The following is a 20,857-nucleotide window of genomic DNA, read 5'->3' as shown; positions in this document are numbered from 1 at the left end:
TGAGCTGTAACGTATTTTAGTGACTAGACTCTGAAAACCCTGAGGTTTTCTAATTGCCTACAGCCAGCCTGCTTATCACTGGAAACCTGCAGGCTCCTATGTTGTAACACAAGGCAATGAAAGCCTGTCTTAAACATGTAATTCAATTAGAAGGAAATTATTCCAGAAAAAAAAGCTCTTCCACCCCATTTTTCGGCTGTCAGAGGTGCGGGTGGGCCAGGGGGCTTGCTGATGGCGCTGTTCCTGATGGATCCCTGCAGGGTGCCATTTTTTGAGCACCATTTGAGAAGGCACATATGTGAACAAAACCTGTGATGAGAGGAATGGATAAATGGTGCGCACTGATTTCCACAGAATAAAAACCAGCAAATAGCAGGGAAACTGTCCTCCAGCTCGTGAAATCCTCCCCCAACGTGCACACAGCAGTGAGATGTATTCTGTTGTCAGTGGCAGGGTGAACGTCTCTTTAACCATCGTGATGGTACCAAAATCACAGCTGTAGGATCAGACACTGCATCATCTCTTCAGAGAAGAAAACGCTTGAAATGGCATCACCAACACTCTATTCCACAAGGCACGATGCCATTAATGGTATTCAAGGCCTTTATGGCCGTACAAAAATATTCCTTATTATCACGTATGCAGGAAAACAGGTGTGAAAACTGTTTTTCCTACCTACAGAGAATATGTACTTGCACAGCAATTACTCAATTACAAACATTTCCATTTTCAATTTGAATTAAAATTAAACTTGGACAATGCCAGAGAAACATTTGTGAAATCACGATGACAAAAGTAGAGCTTTTGTAAAGCACTTTTTATAAGCCACGTGCACATTTAAAAATCACTTTGAAACTCACATCAAAGATTTAATTACAGGCTCTGTAGTGATCTATATTACCAGGCCTGATTATTTTTGCAAAATATGCTACATTAACTTACATATGATGGAGATGTAGATTTAAATAGCTTTAAAGTATTATAATTAAAATTAAATAACCATAAACAAAATTAATGAATAACATTTTCTGGTTCATATCCCTAGTTTTTATGGACTCTATTCACTAACTGATTAGTATGCCAAAAGTTGTCATTTTCTACCATGCAATCATAATCCTGAGCAGCTGCACTTGTGGACGTAATTCTGCCCCAAACCCAGATGACAAAGAATCGAGCTACACAAAGTTCCAGTACTGCCTTGAAATTAAAAATAATAGTAATTAAAAAAAAAAAAACTTACAAAGAGTGCCTTACTGTTACAGAAGATAAATGCATTAATAACTATTTTTAGGAGGTAAAAATATCCTCACTAAATCTGGCATCTTTCTAAAACTTACCTTTTAAAATATTTAAGACAGTTTTACAAATTTCTTGTTTAGTTTGGATTTTATTCTGTGGCAAGACATTTTTGGGGATGCATAAAATACATTTGCATTGTTTGCATTTAAAATATTATTCTGAAAAATCTAATTTTATCCTTATTTCGAGTAGCCAGTGACAAGAGTAGAATTAATCTTCAACAGAAATAGCTACAACTCCCCTGGAAAATTCATCTTTTTAGAACCTCATACCCAACTGCTGTATGATAAAAGCTAGCGTGACATTTTGGGTCAACATGAGGCAGCATTTTGTTTGACAATAATTTACTGTTCTTACCCTGTTTTGACACGTTTTACTGCTATGCATGTTTTTGGGTAGCAATTTTCAGTGAGCATCATACTGTCTCCCTCAGTCATATACAGCATCTTGACACAAAACAATTCAAGTCCTACTTTGATTTTTTTCTTCCCCAGAGATATAGATTATGTGGGATGTCTGACTTACTGTAAAAAGAATAATTTGCTTATATAGTGCCAGTCATTTTCCAGGCATCATATTGTAAAGGCAGAAAAATCCAATAATTTGGGATCAAAGAATGCCAATAATGCCATTAGTTTTCCTATCTCCCTGTGCCAGAAATCAAACCGCTGGCACAAGGCATGTTCATAGGAGAACAGCAACTGAGGGAATATGGAGAAACTTCAGCTCCGAAGGGGGATGAAATCAATGTGTAAGAATTACCTTAGCAAAGGGGGATGAAATCCATGTGTAAGAGTTACCTTAGCAAAATAGTCAGGTATAAAAAAGTTATTCCTATGAAAGAGGGGAGATATTTAAACGAAACCCACACTTTAGAAATGCCACTGCTTGTTTACATAGAGAAAGTGGAATACCTTGTGGGACTCTGTAGACTTTAAACATTTTTATGATAAAGGGATACTCTAGGCGGAAACATGGCAGTTCTGCAGTCTCCCATTTCTCCAGGGACAATGCAGAATCCAGTTTTGCTCTAGGAAAGTCTTCAATTCCTCAGAGAAATCACACTTACGTGTTTTTTGCAGCAGTTTGGCACACTTCTTTCCTGTATATTTCTTGATAAAATGGAGTTACTGCCTTGATCCATGTGGCTGTGCCTAAAGTGAGAGGGAACCTTTCTGCCTAGGTGGGAGTGAAGCTGTCACCTTCTCAAGAGACTGACTGCAGCTAATGGCCATGCAGTGCTGCTCAAAGCTGATCCTCTCTCTTTTGCAAGACCTTGATGGCCATAAGAATGAAAACTAAAAAAAAGTCATCTATTTGGGGATGGAGAAATGAGACAGCTTTTCCTCATTGTGAGTGACTAGCTACTGCACGTTCCAGTAACTGTTGGCCTTCAGGTGGCTTTTCCCCTCAAGTGGTTAAGTAAAAATAGATGTAGATAATGATGAATTTAATTTCCACCTGAAGCTTTTACAGGATCAGGTCTATAGGGAAGTAGATTCCAGTGTGTCCTCAGCTGCAGAAGGAGAGACAGGTGCAGACAAAAAAAAAAAAAAAAAAAAAAAAAAAAAGAGGCTTGTTATAATCACCCCTCTTCAATGCAGCTGGTTTAACAAGAGCACAGAGGTTTGTTTGGACCATGCTTGGAAAACGGGAATTTCCATCTTTTTGTTCTCTTCTTAATGTACTGTGCAGAAAGGTCACTTGTTCTGGCAGTGGCTAATATCTGACATCTGAGCAGATCCTTAACAGGGGTAAATTGCCATAGTTCAGCAGTATAAATAGACACAGCAGCACTCACCAGCCGAGGATCCGCTTGAAAATGCTTGTGAATAATTTCCTGTTACCGGGTTGGTCTTCAAATGCCTCTAGATAACTTCCTGGCAGCGCAGTTAAAGCCCCATTTGCAGAGTGGCATTTCCATAGTCTTGCCTTTGATTCTCAAGCCAGCACTTTATGCTTTCTGCTGATCAGATTCACCCACCTCCATCAGTGGCCTCAGCGGGGAGCCGACTTGAGAACCTTCCTGGTGCAATCTGTACCGACACCGCGTAGACGACCAGCGGCATTAAAGCCTCCCATCCGCCATCTGCTGTTTTTTCCCTTGAGTATTTGCCAGTCTGTGGAGTCCTCACCATGTGTGGAAGGACTTGGTGCCCTTCTTCCTCTGGCATGTACAAATATAAATATACCGCTCCTTCACTTCCCAGTATACATTTATGGCTCTTAAATCTTAAAAAATTTGTTGTTCAGTTATGATGGCAACTTTTCAGTAGCATTAGCATGACCAGCAAATACTGATTAAAAAAAATGGACAGCCATCTCCACAATACATTTTATGAAATCCTTAAGGCTTTTTTCTCCAGTGTGGTTATTTGGACTAAAACTGTTCAACCGTAGCATTTTATGGTACTCTGACTTTAAAAATGGTTGTAGCACAAGTGGGATTTATAGTCCTAAGATTCTTTTTGTAGAAGCAGGTGAAGAAAGATGTATTTGATCAGCAGAAACCAAAATTCACATAGCAAACCTCAGAATAGGGTCTTCTCTTCTACAAGGTTGTAATACCAGGATTACGAGCTCAATTTTTCTGTCACCTACATGAGTTCTGATGAAGTGTAACTAAATTCGGTGAAGCTAGTCTTCACGGAGAACACGTACCATCCTCAGGAGAGCCCAGAGTTTTGTATCCATGCCATACAGCTGAGATTTTACTTCCAGTCATATATAAAACTGCAGGAACAACACAAGGTGGAAAAGGACCATCGCTTCGAAAAATAAGCTATAGAAAAATTGTAGCAGCTTGAAGGCAGAAGGAAGGAGATGCCTTTAGGGCTTCTCTCCAGGTAGGTCAATAGAGGTGGACCAGAGGCAGGACCCTGAACTGGTGGTTTAGGCGCAGTCCTTGCCACCTCTGTTTCCTGGCTCTTACTTCCAACCTATGGACTAGAAAAGTTAACTGACAGAGACGGGGTAAGAGGGCAAAAAGGAAAAGATAGCAGATATGCCAGATTTTGGGCCACATAGTGATAGCGTGAAGATGGAAAAGCATTCATGTCCCAACCTGCCTGTACTCCATCTGTTTGCAACAAGATACTTAGTCCCTGTGTAAGCAGAGGGAAAAGGGATGGGGTTTTTTATTGCACATTCATGTAGATTTTGAAAGGAGGAAACCAAGCAAGCTAAAATTAAATACAATTTTCTCTTTTTCCCCATAGACTCAGTCTGGATGGATGCCAAACCACATTTCGGAGGGGTGAGAAGGGCCCAACATCTGCTTCTGGTGTAACTGTTTGTATCTTCGCTCTAGGAAAATTAGGTTTGAAATAATCTCAAATTGTCTGACACCTGTATCCTATTAGAAGTGACACATGGAAACACCTTCAGCATACCGAATTTAGCACCATGTCAACAGTTTAAAGTTAACAGGAAAAAAATTGGTAAAAATCATTGCTTCCCAGTTTCTGCTGAAACAGATCTTGTGTCATTTCACGGGATCATACTGCAAGCTTGATCCATAAACATAATGGGGTTTGAACCAGTATTTATAAGGTGGTTTGTGTCCTTAGCTATAGCTGGAATTAAATTCAGCACGCACCTCAAGGTGACCGGTGTACAGTGCTTTGAGCTCAGTGGAGGCACACCTAAGGGTTGGGTGCCAGCCAGCACCTAGGGCATGAACACGCAGCCATTTGTAAGACTCAAGTTCTTCTGAGAAGGACATTCATTAAAATTCATAAAACTTTATGACTTTCATAAAATTCTTACGAACTAAAATACACTATCCATTACAAAAACATATGTCTTCCCATTCATCTTTAAATACATTCCTTTTTTTCTGAGAACTTTGAATCAATTTGTTTTGAGAGATTAATTGTTTTTTAATGCTAGTCTGAGAGTAAGAGAAACTTTTCTTTTTAGATGGTATTGTTTTTCAGCAGATCTGCATCTTCAATGAGCAATGTCTGGAGTTAAGAAAACAGGAAAAACCACTGGTCTTGATTGTTTTTCTCTTCTGTTCCTGCTAATTATTTGGCACCAAGTGAGCGGTCATTTTATCAAGGAAATAGCTGTGACAAGCACAGAGGACATTTGCAGAAACACAGGCAGGTCAAAATGTGTTTTAAGAGCTAGAAAACAGCAAATTAACTTTTGGAAATTTAAGCAGAGGGCCAATACAGCATGCTAATGAAAATTATGTTAAAAGTAGAAAAGTGGGACGATAATGGAAAGAGAGCCCAATAACACTGAACACTGAGGAAAAAAAGCACACAGGGTGCTGTAACAAGAAAGAGCATCAAGCGCAAGTTTGGGCTCTTTTTAACCCCAGGATCAACCACGTGGACTTCCTGTATGGTGTGGCACTGGTGACACAGAACAAAGGATAATAGGTAATATTTTACATGCACCCATAGCTGAAAAATATCAGGGAAAACCTGGAGCACAATGAAATCTGTTTGAGGTGGAATTTATCCTAAGGGAACAGCTCCAGTGCCACAGCCTGCTTTTGGAATAATTTAATGGAAACTGCTCCTACAGTCTTCCTTAGGTTTAAAACTCTCAGCTTAGGAGAAAAAAAAAAATACGAATAGACCCCTGCAAGCTTCCCAAGAAAGAAAATGATAAACGGCTGTGAAACGTGCATGTACATTGGAGGAACAGCTTTAAAGCAACATGAATTTGAACGAAGGAAGCTCACAGCTACATATTGCAAACAGTCTTCCATAAAGGATGTTACATGGTAGGACAGTTCCCCCAAAAGGATGCTACAAGTCACACACTTGAGTTATTAAACAGCAGCAACAGTCTGAAGGGAACAGTATTAAGACAGGCAGTAATTCTTTATTAGGAACATCTGATTAGAGGATTTATCTTTCTAAAGTATTTTTGCCTATTACTGAAATAGATGGGAGAAAATAAGGGTGCCTTGTAAACAGCTGCTCTACCTTAGGTCCACACACACACACACACACACACACAAAAAAGCTTGAAACGACAAGGTGCCAACCTGAATTCAGTAAGGCTGCAATACCACTCTCCCTGTACTTCGGTGATGTTATAGCTGAGGTTCAACTGGAATGTGGATGCAGAGGCCTGCTAATACTGATCCCAACCAAATCTCACGATAAGCTAGCGCCCTCCCCGTGGGCAGCCTGGCCTCTGAGACAGACTTTAGCTGCTGGCAAGATCCTCCCACACATCCCACAACCTGTTTATCCCTGCTGAGATATCTGTAAAGAACTGAATCACGAGCTACACGTTTGTACGTGTAAACACAGGCTGTGAAACTCTGAACCGAAAGGCCAGCACAGCCTCATCGCATATCCCAGCTCCCACCCTTGAACTTCCAATTTTTTTTGAAAGTCAATTTTATCTTCGCACTCCTGATTTTAAATGCATGAGCCCTCTTCAAAGTCTTAGCAAGTTTTTGCCCTTCAAAAAATAGCCAGTCTTGGTTATTCCTTGTTGGACCTTGCTATCACAACTTGACAAATGTGAAACAAAATAACGGGTAATAAATTATGAATACAAATCCCACATTTGTCCCTGAGGAAGTACACCATTCTTTTAAGGACAGACAACGCAGTCTCATCCCAGCATTTGTGTCTCCCTTTCAGAACAAAAATAAAACAAGGATCTGCTTATCCTTTCCTTTTTGGTTCACCAAAATGTAACTTCCTGCAAGAGCCTGATCAGTGACTGATAACGTCACCTCATCTGAGCAGGAACAGCTTGGGGACTCTGGTGTGAGACAGGAAAATACACCAGCTGGAACCCTGCATGAGGAGGTACCAGCTTCAGTTACCTCTGTCAGCCCTGCTGCCTCTCCCCACGCTTATAAAGACCATAAAACAAACGTAACTCAGAGAAGAAATACAGAAAAAAACGTAGGGAGAAGAGGACAAGGAAATCCAGCAACTGAGTGGATTAATCACTTGTGTCTCGCACCTAGGATCTGGGACCTGCTCAAACATTTTCAGTTCAGTTACGTAAACCCAAGATTTAATACTCTCTTGTCAGCAACCACAGAATTATTTCACGGTGGCCAAGGCCTGACTGCACCTGAAAACAAAGTGCCCTATTGCCTGTCTTTCCCTCTAAAACAAACTAAGGTACATAAGCAGCTAGCATATCTTTCAAAGCACATTTCAGGGGTTTGCTTTCTTCAGATTAATAAAGATGTTCTTTTCTTTCTTTGTTTTTGTAGCTCACAGGACTTTTTTTCCCAAAGAAACACCATGCTCATCGTGTGCCCTTTGTATTTCAAGACAACGGAGCGGCTCCCCTCTGAAAGCCTGCTGTAAGCTGGCACAGCTCTGATCCACAGGTCTCCACAAAGCTTTTAATTAAGCCACACCAGTCTGTGTTGCTGAAAATCTGCCCTTCGATGTGGAATGATTTATTAAAAGCTACAGGAAAAATGCAGGTTTTGCTCCTTATTTAACTGCTACTTACCTTAAAGACAAGATGCACTCACATCAGCTGGGCTTTGGGGAAGAAGAGCCACTTTCTGGCCTCCGAACAGCCCAAAACTCTGGGGAGTGACAAGCGACACTGGCAAGGGCAGCTCAGGACACGTGCTGTGGTGTTAGCCTTCCCACCTGGGGAACCTGAAGCAAAGAAAAACAGACGTTCACACAGAAGGTCAGTGCACCGTTCTGCAAGAACGTCTGGATCCCAGCTGGGACTCTGGCACTATTCTTTGTCTGTCTTCAGGAACCTAACCTTTCTGTAGGACCTATCCAGAAGCGACCATGCCTTTTACAATATATTTTTACAATACATTTGTAAAGGACCGAATATGCCCGTTTAAATAGACACGCTGGCTGATTCAGAGAAATACGAGAAAAAAATATCACAGCTATCTTTCACTGATGTGCACAGGAAACGTGAATGGACATTTTACAGAAATTTCAAGCTTATTTATATTTGTTATTAACATAAAGTAGACTCACTTCTAATTTATTGGTTTAACAAGACATACACTGCTAAGGTCAAAGTCTTCTTAAATGCTTTAAAATCCAGTATTGATAATTTTCTTACTGTTCATCAAAACTGCCTTTTAACTTCATTCATAGATGGTCCAAATGAGTAAAAACACAACATACAAAAAGAACTTTCTAAAAGAGCAAAATCTTCTGTCAAACTGAAGCAAGTTCCTTCTGTCCTGGTACCACTAACACTTTCTGATTTATGGAAATGTTATTCCATTCATCTTCCTAAAAATTCATTGGATTGGAAAAATAAAAGGGTTGTTCACATTGTACTTTCAATGGAAAATGTTTATGACAACATGATTATGGAGAAAAATGCAAGCATACCAAAGCGTATTAATAATGGACATTTTCAACGTTACTGATCTGACCGATTATTTCTAATTTGCTTTCTGAAAGGCTCAAATTCTATTTACTAACTCAGTAAACTCTCGGTGTTGCTCACAGCAATGCAAGTTTGAACTCACTGAACTGGAATTTCAAGACTTGTTCCCAAGCTCATTTGGAGAATAAGCGTGTTTGAGTAGGGTTGTGCTTTACCAGCCAAGAGCATGCTTAGTTTTCACAGAATACATTCAGTGTGTATTTGTCTGGCAGAAGTTACTCAGCAATTTTGAGAATTTGACCACAATGTGTTATCACCAGCAGAGATTTTTCTCCACTGAACATGCAAATGCAACTTTTTCTGAGAAAATGTGGTTTTGTTGCTTTCAGACACAATTTGAGTGCAAATTGCTCAGATGCTGACAATATGACCAAATATTGATGTTCGTGTTATTTGGATAGTGATCCCGTAACATATTGCATCTATCAAACAATTACCTTGTCACTAGCTCTTTAAAGTCTAGAAATATGGATACGCACAAGCAGCTTTGTGGATGCATGTCATTCCCCACACCACTAACTTGCAGCTGGGAAACTAACAACCTAATATTTGTACCTTGTTGGGCAACATGATGTTCTAACAATTCATTGTGCAAAGGAAATGCAGACTTCTGAAAGTATTTTTTGCTGATTCTCTTGGCTTCCAGTAGATTTTATTGCACTCTAAACCAGGAATTGTTGAAATTATTCTGAATTTTGTTGTTGACTTCAGCTGAAACAGGAATGAACATCAATTCAGCACATAACTGACTACTTAGGTAAGTCTCCAGCCCCAGCTGGCTGAAACCCTATGTATGCATAGGAAAAGTTCTGTCTTTACTCTGGCCCTGGTATTTCTAAACTGCATAGATTATTATAATATTCAAAGAAGACTCAGGAAAAAGGCTTCCACATTTTAAAATAAACAAATAGTTTTCTTTAGCTTCTAAGGAAATTGAGAAAAGAGAACAGCACTCTCTTTTTGCCCTCTTCCTCTTTTTCTAGCACGAATTTTGAACCAACCATTTCGTGTATATTCTGGTTATTATTTTTCCCATTCATATCTGCATTCCTAGCATGGTCTAGAATCAGAACTCTAACAAGATTCCTTTACAGGGCAGATGAAAATATCTTTAATATGAATTAAGAGAAAATTATTCACCGAAGAGCTAAAATCCCTAAATTTCTCATTTAAAGTCAGTCAAAACCATTAATCTAAACTGTTAACGTGCAAATGGAAGCCCAAAACCATGTCATGGCAGGCAGCGAAGGCTCTTCAATGTTTTATACCACTGAGGACTGCAGTCGAGCCACGGTGGTATGGACACACCTCGGCTGCACCACAGACATGATTATGTCATTTCCATTCATAAATACCTTGGTTCTGACACAAACTGCTTAAACCGCATGCTTATATCTAAGCATGCTTGCAGACCTTGTGAAGATTTATGATTACTGGAGAAATACCATAGAATCTTTAAGGTTGGAAGAGACCTCTAAGATCATCAAGTCCAACCGTCATATTCTACAGTGAGATTCATCCCATTCATCTCTATGTTCTTCCCTTTACTTTCTCTAACCTAAAGGTCTAGACACTTTATTCTTACTGACATAGAAGGGCTATTTTTTTTACTATGGTCATATAGAAAGTCTTCATCATTAGCACCACAATAAAAGTAATTAAATAGATGAGCAAGAGAAATCCATCGATTGCATGAAACTTATTTCTTCACTTCTACTCTTTCCTTTTTTAAATGACAACTGTTTGGAACAAGGATCCTGCTCCTGCAAAGCAGCCAATGTTAACTTGTCATTCTAGTAATGATGATAACAGCCAAAATGTCAGGAACCACATAATGTAATTTGCTGTATTGTGATGTGTTTGGATAGCAACTGTAAAATTGCCATTTTTTACAGCTTTTCAGGATTTATAAAGAAAAACCCCACAATTTTACTGTGTTCATTACCACACCAAAATCACCACTTTTCTAGTGACTTGCCCAAATTTCGATACCAGAAAGAATGACAGCCTCTTAAGTTTGCTATCTTATTTTTACAAAAGAGCATAAAGGAATACAGACGCAGGGCTCTGTCAATCCTAACAACAGTAGGGTTTTCTAACGTGCAGTGATTTCACTAGATTCAATTTAGATGTGCTTTCAAACACCAGCAGCTAAAAGCTGCTACAGTGTCCGTCCCTGTCTCCAGTAGCTTGTTGGACTGCGTCGGGAGATAACAGATTGACATTATTACTGATCTTGGCCAAATGCTGTTGGTACAGCGCTCAAGGTCATTCGCAGCTTACCTCTGCATGTGCTGGGTGATGTACAGCAGCGCTCAGCTGCGCTGATGGGTTCATCGTTCTCCAAGGCAGTGACCAATGTTGAGCATCTGGCTGAAAGGCTGTTTGATCTTCCCACTGCTTTGCAGGCAATACCACACTGCTCAGGGAGAAAAAAATAAAAAAGGAAAATAAAAAAGCCCACTATTGAAAAGATTTATCAGCAAACGTAGTAGAGCCATGCTTGACCTCCGTATCTTGTCTTGTTCCCCAAAGGCAGCACATGTAAGTTATTTCCTGTCTTTCATGTTACTGACTGGAATGCATCATGAAGTCCAAATTTGCAACCTGCTGTCTGTTTTAGTCATTAGGCATGACTTTTTGTCTCTTGATGAGAGCTGCGGCCAACTGTTCACTGTTGTAATGCATAAATTTTTCAGTTTTCCCCCCTCCTCTGAACAAATAAACGAAAAAACCCAACTAGGCTGAAAGCTGAAATTCACTCATCATCCGAGGCTTCTGTGTCTTACAGTATCTCATTTCCACATCAGCACATCATACTCTGCTCTAGACCACCAAAACGTTAGTTGCAGAGTGAATAGCCTCCACCTATTATTCATGGGCCAAATTCAAAGGTTACTGAAAAACAATGAAAAGCATCTACTAGATTTCAAAAGAGCTGATCAGTGCCAACACTTATACAACTAAGCACGCAAGTTGGAGTTTACTGGCTGCAACTTGGATCTACACTCACTTACCTGTCAATAACATCCATGCATTGTGATCTTCATGTTATTTTTTAAAATTATGTCCACTCTGCAAAGACATGCCACAAGTTATGAAATTAAGCTATTGTGTTGTCTTTGCCAGGTGTTGTATCTTGGAATATTGTTCACAAAACAGTCACTAGGCATTTTAGCCTCTGACGATCTTCAAAGTCAACTGAAGACAATTTATAAGGACATTAGAATATACAGTGTAAAATACCGGTCATGTTTTGATCCCCACAAGCTGTACACAAGTACTGGTTATGCCTTCGCTCCACTAATTTTATATATATATTTTCAATAAATGTCTTTAAAATGAAAGAAACTCTTAGAATCCCTGATCGTTATTTATAAATAGTCTTCTGCAGTAGAGAAAAAGAACTAGAAAAGGCACACATGCCAAACTAATACCTAACTTAAAAACTAGATTGGTGAGAGGGATCTCACCCTGACAGAAAGCAACCTGTGGGGCTGCTCTGCCATTCCAATAATAAAAGTTTATTCCATGAGCAGCAAAATTAGCAGAATTTGATTTCCCATCTATTTCTGCTCTTTGTCCCCTAAACCTCCTTCCAGTGCAGTAAGCGCGGCCATCTGCTCTTCCCCTACACCAGCCCAAGTTGCGGATACCGGCAGTGGTTAGTCTCGAGCTGGAGACATGGGTTGGCCCAGCAGCTCCTGTCAAACCCACGATGTAACTGATGGTTTCTGACGGTGCTTCTGTCAGTGTGGGCACCAACACGAATCTTTCCCTTCTGTCCAGCTCCCAGTGCTCACAGACCTCACAGGCAATTAAGGTGATTAAATCCCATCTCACATTTGGTTGAACTGCCGAGCCATTTCCAAGGTTGTGAAGGGGAGACTGGCCGGCAGACTGGGAGGCGGACCACAGAGGGCTGGTGTGCTAGGTGAGAAGCAGCCCATTCCTCTCAATGCCAATATCCAAACCCTCACAATTACAAGTTAAACAGCCTTCAACTATGTTGCACTAACAGTTCAGCAGCTACTTTGTAAATTATAACACAATTTGGGGTTTTTTTTTGTATACTAATTTGACATTAGTCATTGCAAGCAAGTTGAAAAGACCTCAAGGTAAACTCATCTGTTCATTTGCAAACACAATTGTGTCATTTATCCATGTCCCACCCTATAGTTCAGACACAAGCTTTGCTCTTTTTAATGGCTTGGAATTTCAAGACAGAAAAGTGACAGAGCATCTGCCGGTTTACTCATTCAGTTAAAAAATGTTGGTCTGAAGGAAGGAAAACCATTGAATTCAGTGGTTCTATAACAGCAGGAGTATCAGTCTCTCCCTTTTAGGAAAAGCTGCAGGATCCCAGACATGAATCAACTCTTTGGAAGAAAAGGATGGAATATTACAACTATTTTTGCCCAAGGATGTCACCAAGAGGTAGAAGGCTTTAATGTAAAGTGTCTGGTCATGCCATGCATCTCTGAGGCTATTTCCAGCCCTTGCCTGACCATACCCTGTACACCTACTGGTGGAGTAGGGGTGCTCAGGCAGTTTATACTGGTGTGTTCCCAGTTGCAGATAACACTATGCAGTTCAGTCTCTCAGCTGTAGACCATGGGCTGATAGCCTAAATGAGTCTGTTGGGAATTACTTTCCCTATAGCTTGAAGTAATTAATCGACTCTCATTACCTGTTTTAGTTCTGGATTTTCTCATTAATTTTAAACAGATACTAAACAGATCATTTTTGAGGAACTTTCATAGTGATAATTACAGACATCTTTAAAGCAAGAAGATTGTTGCATTTTCCTCTAATTCAGTTCATTAAAAATTGTCTGAGAGTGACCAATAGAACAATAAGATCTGCCTGACTGACAGCCAAGGCAGGCTGTCTTACTAGCAAAAATTAATTAGTTACTTTATGATTCATGGAAACCGGCGTTCCCACCAGTCACGTGAGTTAGTTATAAAGCTCTGTGTAAGGTTAATAAAACCCAAAAAATCCTCACATCTCCAAAACTTTAGACTACGTGGCAAATCATTGTCATCTTCCCATACTAGAATGGATACTTCTAGTATATCAATGATAGAAGATCCAGAACCAGGAGGGTACGCTGGAGACCAGGTGTTTGGCTGTAGTGGTGTTTGCCACCAGATGCATTTGTAGTGTCCCTTGCACATTTACATAACCGTGGGTTTTACTTGTGAAGTACAACCAAATCACGTATCCTTTTCTTTAATACACTTTTCATTGTCTGTGAATTATATCTCATTTTGGGTTATGATAAATGACAATTTCACATCCAAACAGGATTTGAAATGCCCGAGAAGGTGTGTATTTAATACTTTACATTGCCACGTCTATTTTAAATAAGCATCTATACACACTCCAGATACTGCACTGAAGCCTCACTTACCTTAAGCAGCAGTAAACCCTGTTCACTGAGGCAGGCAATACAGCTTTTTCTATACTTGGAGGTGGATAGGCCAAACCCTCATACATGTCAATTCTCAAGCACTGGCATTAATCCTTTTTTCTCTTAGTTTAGATAAATTGACCGTGCCATTCATAACTCTGCTAATCACAGCCACATTACTCAACAGTTTGCAGAGTTTTCAAATTAGCGTTATAAAATATCTTTTTAGAAGAAGAGATAACCACTGTGTTTCAAAACTTTGCCTGCTGATTTTGACCATCTGTGTAAATCAGCAAACAAATTTCATGATCACTTGTAAGATACATCCCAAAATTTACAATTGCTACCCGACAGATATCCAAAGAGCAGAGACAGGAATGCAACTTAACCCAGCAATGCCCAGGCCTCTTTAAAAACAGGCTGACCTACTATATATCTAAGTCACTTTGCTAATTAATGGGTAAGCACATGTCACTCCAGATAAACAACATCTGAGGGACAAGATAGATGATCGCAAAAATAACCAACAGCAGTTTGATAAGAGCAAATCAACACTGCCCATCAGAAGGGAGAGCAGGGGGGCAACAGAAGAGAAAAATCTATGGAGAATAACCAGTCATGGTTTACGTATTGATTTATTTTATGCATGCCTTACAGAGCCCACTGGCGTAATTTCTCTGTCATTTAATCAAAAATAAAGACAAATTTAAAAGTGAAAATGATTTATAGGAGCTTGGATGGTAGTGAGAAGGTAGACTCAAAGACATTAGTACTAACCTATGTATTTTGGGGAAACTTGGAGCTGAAGTAATGCCTGTCTTCTGTAAATTGCATAATGTATATGAATTAATGCCCACAGACTAAAGCAAATTTGATAAAGGAAAAAAGTAGTCCTTGTTTTCATCATTGAAAGAAACATGATTGGGCTGAGGGAAGAATAAGACCGGGACATTAAAAATCGCTGTTAGGAAAAGGACTACTGGTCTGATTGCAACTCACGTGTGATTCAGTCAACTGCCCGTAACTATGAGATTGGCACTGTTTAAATTCACAGCTTTTCAGAAGGATGAAGCTTGCTCCCTATTCATCTCTGCCACCATCTACAGAATTAAGAGACTGGCTGGCAATGAAGAACAAATTAATCATGTTTATTGTGACAACCATGACTGTTATAAAACAGATACTGTTACAGCACATGCTAACCTCCTCCAGACTTTTTCTTTCCTTATGCAAAACCTGTTGAACATTCAGTTCAGGTCCCCTGAGACATATGTCTAGAAAAGCACTGATTCCAGGAATAAATTCATTTCAGGTACATGCAGCAGAAGTTGCTTGTAATATACTATTTGCAATTAAATCTCTAGATGTACCATTGTTCTCACATCTGAAGTCATCCATTTATTTCTTAAAGAACAGCTTTGAACAGTCTTCAAGAACTACCAACTGTGTGGAAAAATAGCTAACTGAAAGATCTTTATCTTTGATCTAGTTCAACATTTAATTCTTACCTGAATATTTGCTCTTTACAGTGGAAGCAGTTGAGGACAGGGAGCAATTAGGAAATTTCTGAACCAAGGTCAGCTCAAATACAGTCAATATGAAATTACTGTCAAAGCTAATATCCAAAGTTTTCAAACAGGCTCAGGAAAGACTTTCAGTCTTTGCACACTCAGATCATACTGCACTTCTCCAAGGCTAAATAGCAAATAGCTGTGCTACTCACGTGCCCTGCCTGTTCTGATATTTAGGAATGGTGACAATTTAATGCTGACTGTTGCGGTGGGTCATTTTGAAAAGATCTTCCACAGTCACAACATGATGATAAAACTTGTCTGCCCTGTGCTTCACAGGCAGGTAAATGAATACAAAGTTTGGGAGGAAGAAGGCAAAGTCAGTGCAGAAAAAGAGGTGGTGTACACTGGGCCAAGCTCGCAAGACTAAATCCCATCTAACTTATTACTGGCATCACACTTCATGGTCTCTGGCAGAAGAGTCTGTTGTGCCAGCTAAGTGTCAGGGATCTGGATTTCAAAATATTATTACCCTGCCCTGTTGGTGAAATTGCTGAATCTCTTTTATAGCTAAAAATATAGCCTGGCTTGATTTGTTTCCACCCACCATTAACGAGATGCAATCCTATGCTCACAAGATCCACTGTAAAGCAACGGGACAGCTGCAATCTTGCTAAAAAATGCAAGGAGGGTAACAGTGTCACTCTGTCATTTGCTCCTTTGTAACTGTCAAAGGGTCAACTGCATTTTACTCATCAGACTCCACCAACAGTAGTGAAAATATGGCTTTTGTGTAAACTTACAAAAAAGAAAAAAAAAAGGCTTAGTTAAGGAAGGACTGTCACCGCTAAACGTTTTGGATGTACCTTGCTGCTGAAGACACTAGAAAGGACTCGGTCTGACAGACTACTGAAAGCAACGAAGTTTTGAAGCAAGACAATCGAAGAAACATGAGGCTCTAAATGTATGAAACCAAATTATTCTCCCTTGTGTGGAGAAAGAGAATCAGAGGCCTAAAGTAAATATTTGAATCATCTGATCAGCACGCTGTAGCCACAACTCATTAGGTATCTGCTAATTACAGCTTTGAAAGATGCCATGGAGTGACACAAGGCAGCCCTAGATGTATTTAGTTAGTTTTACAACTGAGGAGCCTGAGAAACCCTTGGGTTCTTTCCTACAGTTAACAGCTTTAACAAAGAGCCTCTCCATTAATTACAACCACATCTTGTCCTTTTTTATATATGAGAAACACTATAATCCTTATAAAAACTATAAAACAGCCATTGTCATTTAGGGATGCTATTAATCAAGGCATTCTCGTGTGTTTTCCCTTCACAGCTCCCTTGCCTAGATTTCAGCGTAACAGCTCATTGGTTTTTAACTAAAAGCAGAATGGCCATGTGCAGCCATTGCAGAAGGCTCAGGATTTTGATTTCAGTGCAGGAAACACTTAGCTGTGATCCCTCTTGCAAAGGGAGACCCTGAAGTGTCTGCCAGCATTACCGGCACTGTAACGATCAATCTGACAAAAAGCACTGAAGATAGCTATTTCGTTCTGAGAGTAACTTTCACATTGTTGCTTCTCTCCTTTTCCACTCCTGAAAATCAGTGCAACAAGCAGAAAAGAAGCTGTATTCTTTTTGCACTATCCCAAACAGGTTATGTCTGGGACCCAGACGTGACATAAATGACAACTTGGAATACTTATACTCAGGATTAAGAAAAACTTTCTAACATTAAGAGTAAGGAGTTGCCTAATGAAGGGTTGTCATTACTGGAGATATTTAAGGACAGTTCAGACAAGCACCTATTAAGAATATGAGTGTAAATATTCTGCTTTGGGGCAGGAGCATGGATTAAATGACATCCTAAGATCCTTTCTGGTTACCTGACTCTACAACTCAGCAGCCTCCCCTCCCAAGTTACTCACCCTTCATTTTAATAGCCTCCTGTATAATTTTCAAACTCCTTCACAATTCTCCCAGAAACTCTGCACAGATATACTTGCAACCCTTGAGAAAGAAAAAAGAAAAAAATAAATGGGATTGTTATCTGAGAAGTAAAAAATGAGGCAGAAGACTCACAAGGTAAGATACTAGAACCACAGTAGTATAAATTACAACAGTGATACAAATCCTGTTAGCAGGTTGGCAGAAACCTGACATTTTTCAGTTCTCCACAAAGCTATTATGCATGCCTACTGGACTAGAGAAGTAAGACTAGTTCTGCCAGTTTGAGTCATAGCCAATTTAGGTGAGTTGCAAAGTTGCCCTCTGTTTGTGTCCATGTTAGACACCTTCACTCTACACCAGCTAATTTAATGCTGCAGTAGATTAGCTTTGAAGCAGCACTAGGTGAAAAATTTTTCAAGGTGCCTAGAAAACATTAAAGTCTTAGGGGTTAACTTTGGAGTGATTTATTATCCCCCCCCCCCCCCCCCGATAAATAAAATAGGAACTGTTTAGTTCAGATTCCCTGCTTAAGACTCCCAGTTTGTTACAGAAGTCCTCTGAGCCTTGACTTCAGCAGCCCATACCCAGGTCACCAGTTATCACAGAAACACAGAAGAGAGCCAAACGGGACCTTGGTTAGTCCTTTCCCCTGCCCAAAAGATCCAGCACACAGGAAGAGGACAGCTGGGTAGAACAAGCCAGCAATAGCATGGTTCTTCCATGTGGTTTTATGGGGCAGTTAAATTTTATTACCTGGTAATTACTGAGTAAGACTTCAGACAAGCTGACTCTACAGCCCACATGGCAACAGACTTGTGTGGGCAGTCAGCTCACAAAAAATCATGCTGCAAGACTAATGTTTCAGAGGGGAAAGTCAGTCCATTAGGAAAGCCAAGTTCAAGAATATAGTTTAGCCATACTTTAATACTACCGTTAAAGAATATAAGTACCAACTCTCAAGTTAAAAAAACCAAACAAACCAAAACTAAACTTGCAAAAAAGAAGCCAAAGCATAGAAAGAAATTACCAGATACAGGCTACAAAGACTAGTAGTACAAAATATCTTAAGATTAAAAAAGGCAGGAGGGCAGGTGAGCAGGGATCAGATGACAAAAATGCGTCCGTGAATAGAAACGCAAAAAGCTGTAGATCTGAGGTGGGAGGGCTAAGATCTATGCTGCAGAACAGACACTTGCTTATAATAACACTGCTAAAGTTGGCACAACAAGGAGAAGCAAAGAAGAGGGAAGAGATGGCCTCAGAAGAGGAAAAAAAGAAGAAATATTGAACATGCACATTTTTCAAAGCAGAAGCAGCATAAACCAGGGGTACAAGAGCTGTTGCTTTAAAGCATTGGTATTATTACCAAGGAAGTTACTTGATAGTTTTTTCTTCTTTATTGTTGACTACTATACTACTATTTCTGCACATAGTCAATAATGCGAAATACGCATGAGCAGAACACACTAATACTTGTAAGATCAGTACCAGCATTCTTCTCCGTAGAGGCACTGAATATTTTTGGAACAAATGCTTGGGTGAACATCATTCAGACTGCTTTCTGTAAACTGATACCAGTTAACCAGTTTTGATCCGTATACCTGTTTTAAACTTTATTTAAACCTTGAAACTAAAAAGATATCAAACAATCCTAAACCATGTGATAAACAGATGCCAAAGTCATATAATTCCCTATCTCTTCTGTTCATTCTTTGCAATAAAAAGCAAAAACTACGGTTGATTTACTGTGCACTCAAACATTGGGAGAATCCAGGAACATGTGGGATCAGTTTAGGTCAGGATCAAAACCCCATAATTTAGCTGAGAGCAGCTTCCAAACTAAGCTCATATTTTTTCAGACTATATTTATAGTGCAGTTACTATGTGCCAGTACATCATTAAATGTCCTAAGAACTAAACCAACCCTATTCTTTATTGGGAGGGGTTTTTTCCCCTTAAGTTAGAAATACCCATTCTAGTATAATTCTGCATGAATCCGCAACACTCAGTACTCAGTCCCATCCAGTCTCCAGATCTGATGACTGCTAAGCTGCCTACAGAATTTTCTTGGTGCTGGTAAGAGATCAGAGCCTCCTGTTCTCAATTTCTAACATCCACCTCAGCCTGCCTACAACCACTGCTCCCCCTGACCAGTTTGAAGCTGGAACTAGATTTGGCAAAAAAAGCAGAAGAGACTTGGGATGAAAGTGTCTGGTTCCACCAGGAGTACATCAGCCTCTGGGAGGCTGTTAAGAAGAGGGAGGGATAAGCTACAGAAGCAGCAAAAAAGAAAAAAAAAAAGAAAACCAAAAAACCCAAAAGCTAAACAAAGAAGCCTTGAACCATTCATGCTGTTGTTTGACCTACTGCCCAGAGTGCAGGATGGGGAGCAAGAGGACTGACTCCGATTTCCACCACTACGTTTATGATATAAAGCGCTCTCTCGTGGGTTGCTCTGTCTGTATGATAATGATACAATTTTCAATCATTCAGGTTTCTGTACTGCATGCTCAGCCACATGGTTGGAAAGTCTGATTATTTCCGATCCTGCTGCATTAAAGCAGCAAACTGAGAAGACTGTTGTGCAGGAGACAAATTGGCCATGCATCAGAGATTAGTTTAACATACGTATTAGAGGAATGGTGCTTTTTGATGAATTTTCAGAGCCAAAAACTTCTCCTTATCACATAGGAGCTACTGTCTGTAGGGAAAGGCATGGTGAGAGTAATGCTGACTGGAAAAGCAGCCAGCTGACTCGGTATCTCTCCAACAACACTGGGACATGCTGAGCTCAGGAAGCAGTGGAAGAATGAGCAAAATCATGTCACAGACTAAATCAAGAGACAATTCTGCTTTGCAGAGTCTACAGCTGTTTTAACATCCACAAACTTACTTGAAACACAAAACATGAGCCAAAAATGAGCTACTGGAAGACTATTTTCTTTTTTTTTTTTTTCCTTTTTTTCCTTTTACCACTTGAATGAGTGCAGAAGATACAGTCTGTGTATTAAATGGTTTCCCAAGAAGAAAATGAGAGACAGGAATAAATACCCTGGGATTTACACAGCCAGCGCACATTCAGTGGCAGGAAACTTTGCCAGGTTGTTATATGCATTCATGAAATGGTCTCCAACATCTGACTGGAAAGCACTGCAATATTCAGTGAAATGTACTGAAAGGCAGCCAACATGGCTAGCATCTTGGGTGCTTCTACGACAATAATTAGCTTATTAGCTTTATCAAACTTTAACTAGTGATGTCAAAATATTTTTAGTTTGCATTCATGAAACGGGCAA

At 39.8% G+C, this 20,857-nt stretch overlaps 2 long non-coding RNA genes across 10 annotated transcripts in view; one reads left to right on the top strand and one right to left on the bottom strand.

The window, feature by feature from the left end:
- LOC129206108 (uncharacterized) overlaps positions 1–11,975 on the top strand; it is a 156,429-nt gene extending 144,454 nt beyond the window's left edge. For 6 of the 9 annotated variants that reach the window (XR_008576995.1, XR_008576992.1, XR_008576993.1 and 3 more), the window contains 2 exons: positions 4,518–7,412; positions 7,508–11,975. This is a non-coding gene — a long non-coding RNA (uncharacterized LOC129206108). The remainder of the gene's footprint in view (positions 1–4,517; positions 7,413–7,507) is intronic. The other 3 variants (XR_008576996.1, XR_008576994.1, XR_008576997.1) reach the window with 3 other exon arrangements.
- On the bottom strand, positions 7,790–20,564 carry LOC129206110 (uncharacterized). Its single transcript, XR_008576999.1, has 4 exons — positions 20,455–20,564; positions 17,540–17,621; positions 10,963–11,098; positions 7,790–7,910 (listed from the first exon to the last, which is right to left on the bottom strand). It is a non-coding gene; the product is annotated as an uncharacterized LOC129206110 (long non-coding RNA).
- Positions 20,565–20,857: the final 293 nt, after the last annotated feature.

This window comes from Grus americana, chromosome 4, assembly GCF_028858705.1.
Source record: "Grus americana isolate bGruAme1 chromosome 4, bGruAme1.mat, whole genome shotgun sequence".
Taxonomy (NCBI): Eukaryota; Metazoa; Chordata; class Aves; order Gruiformes; family Gruidae; genus Grus; species Grus americana.
Note: the sequence above shows the minus strand (reverse complement) of the source record. Positions and strands in the feature narration are given on the sequence as shown.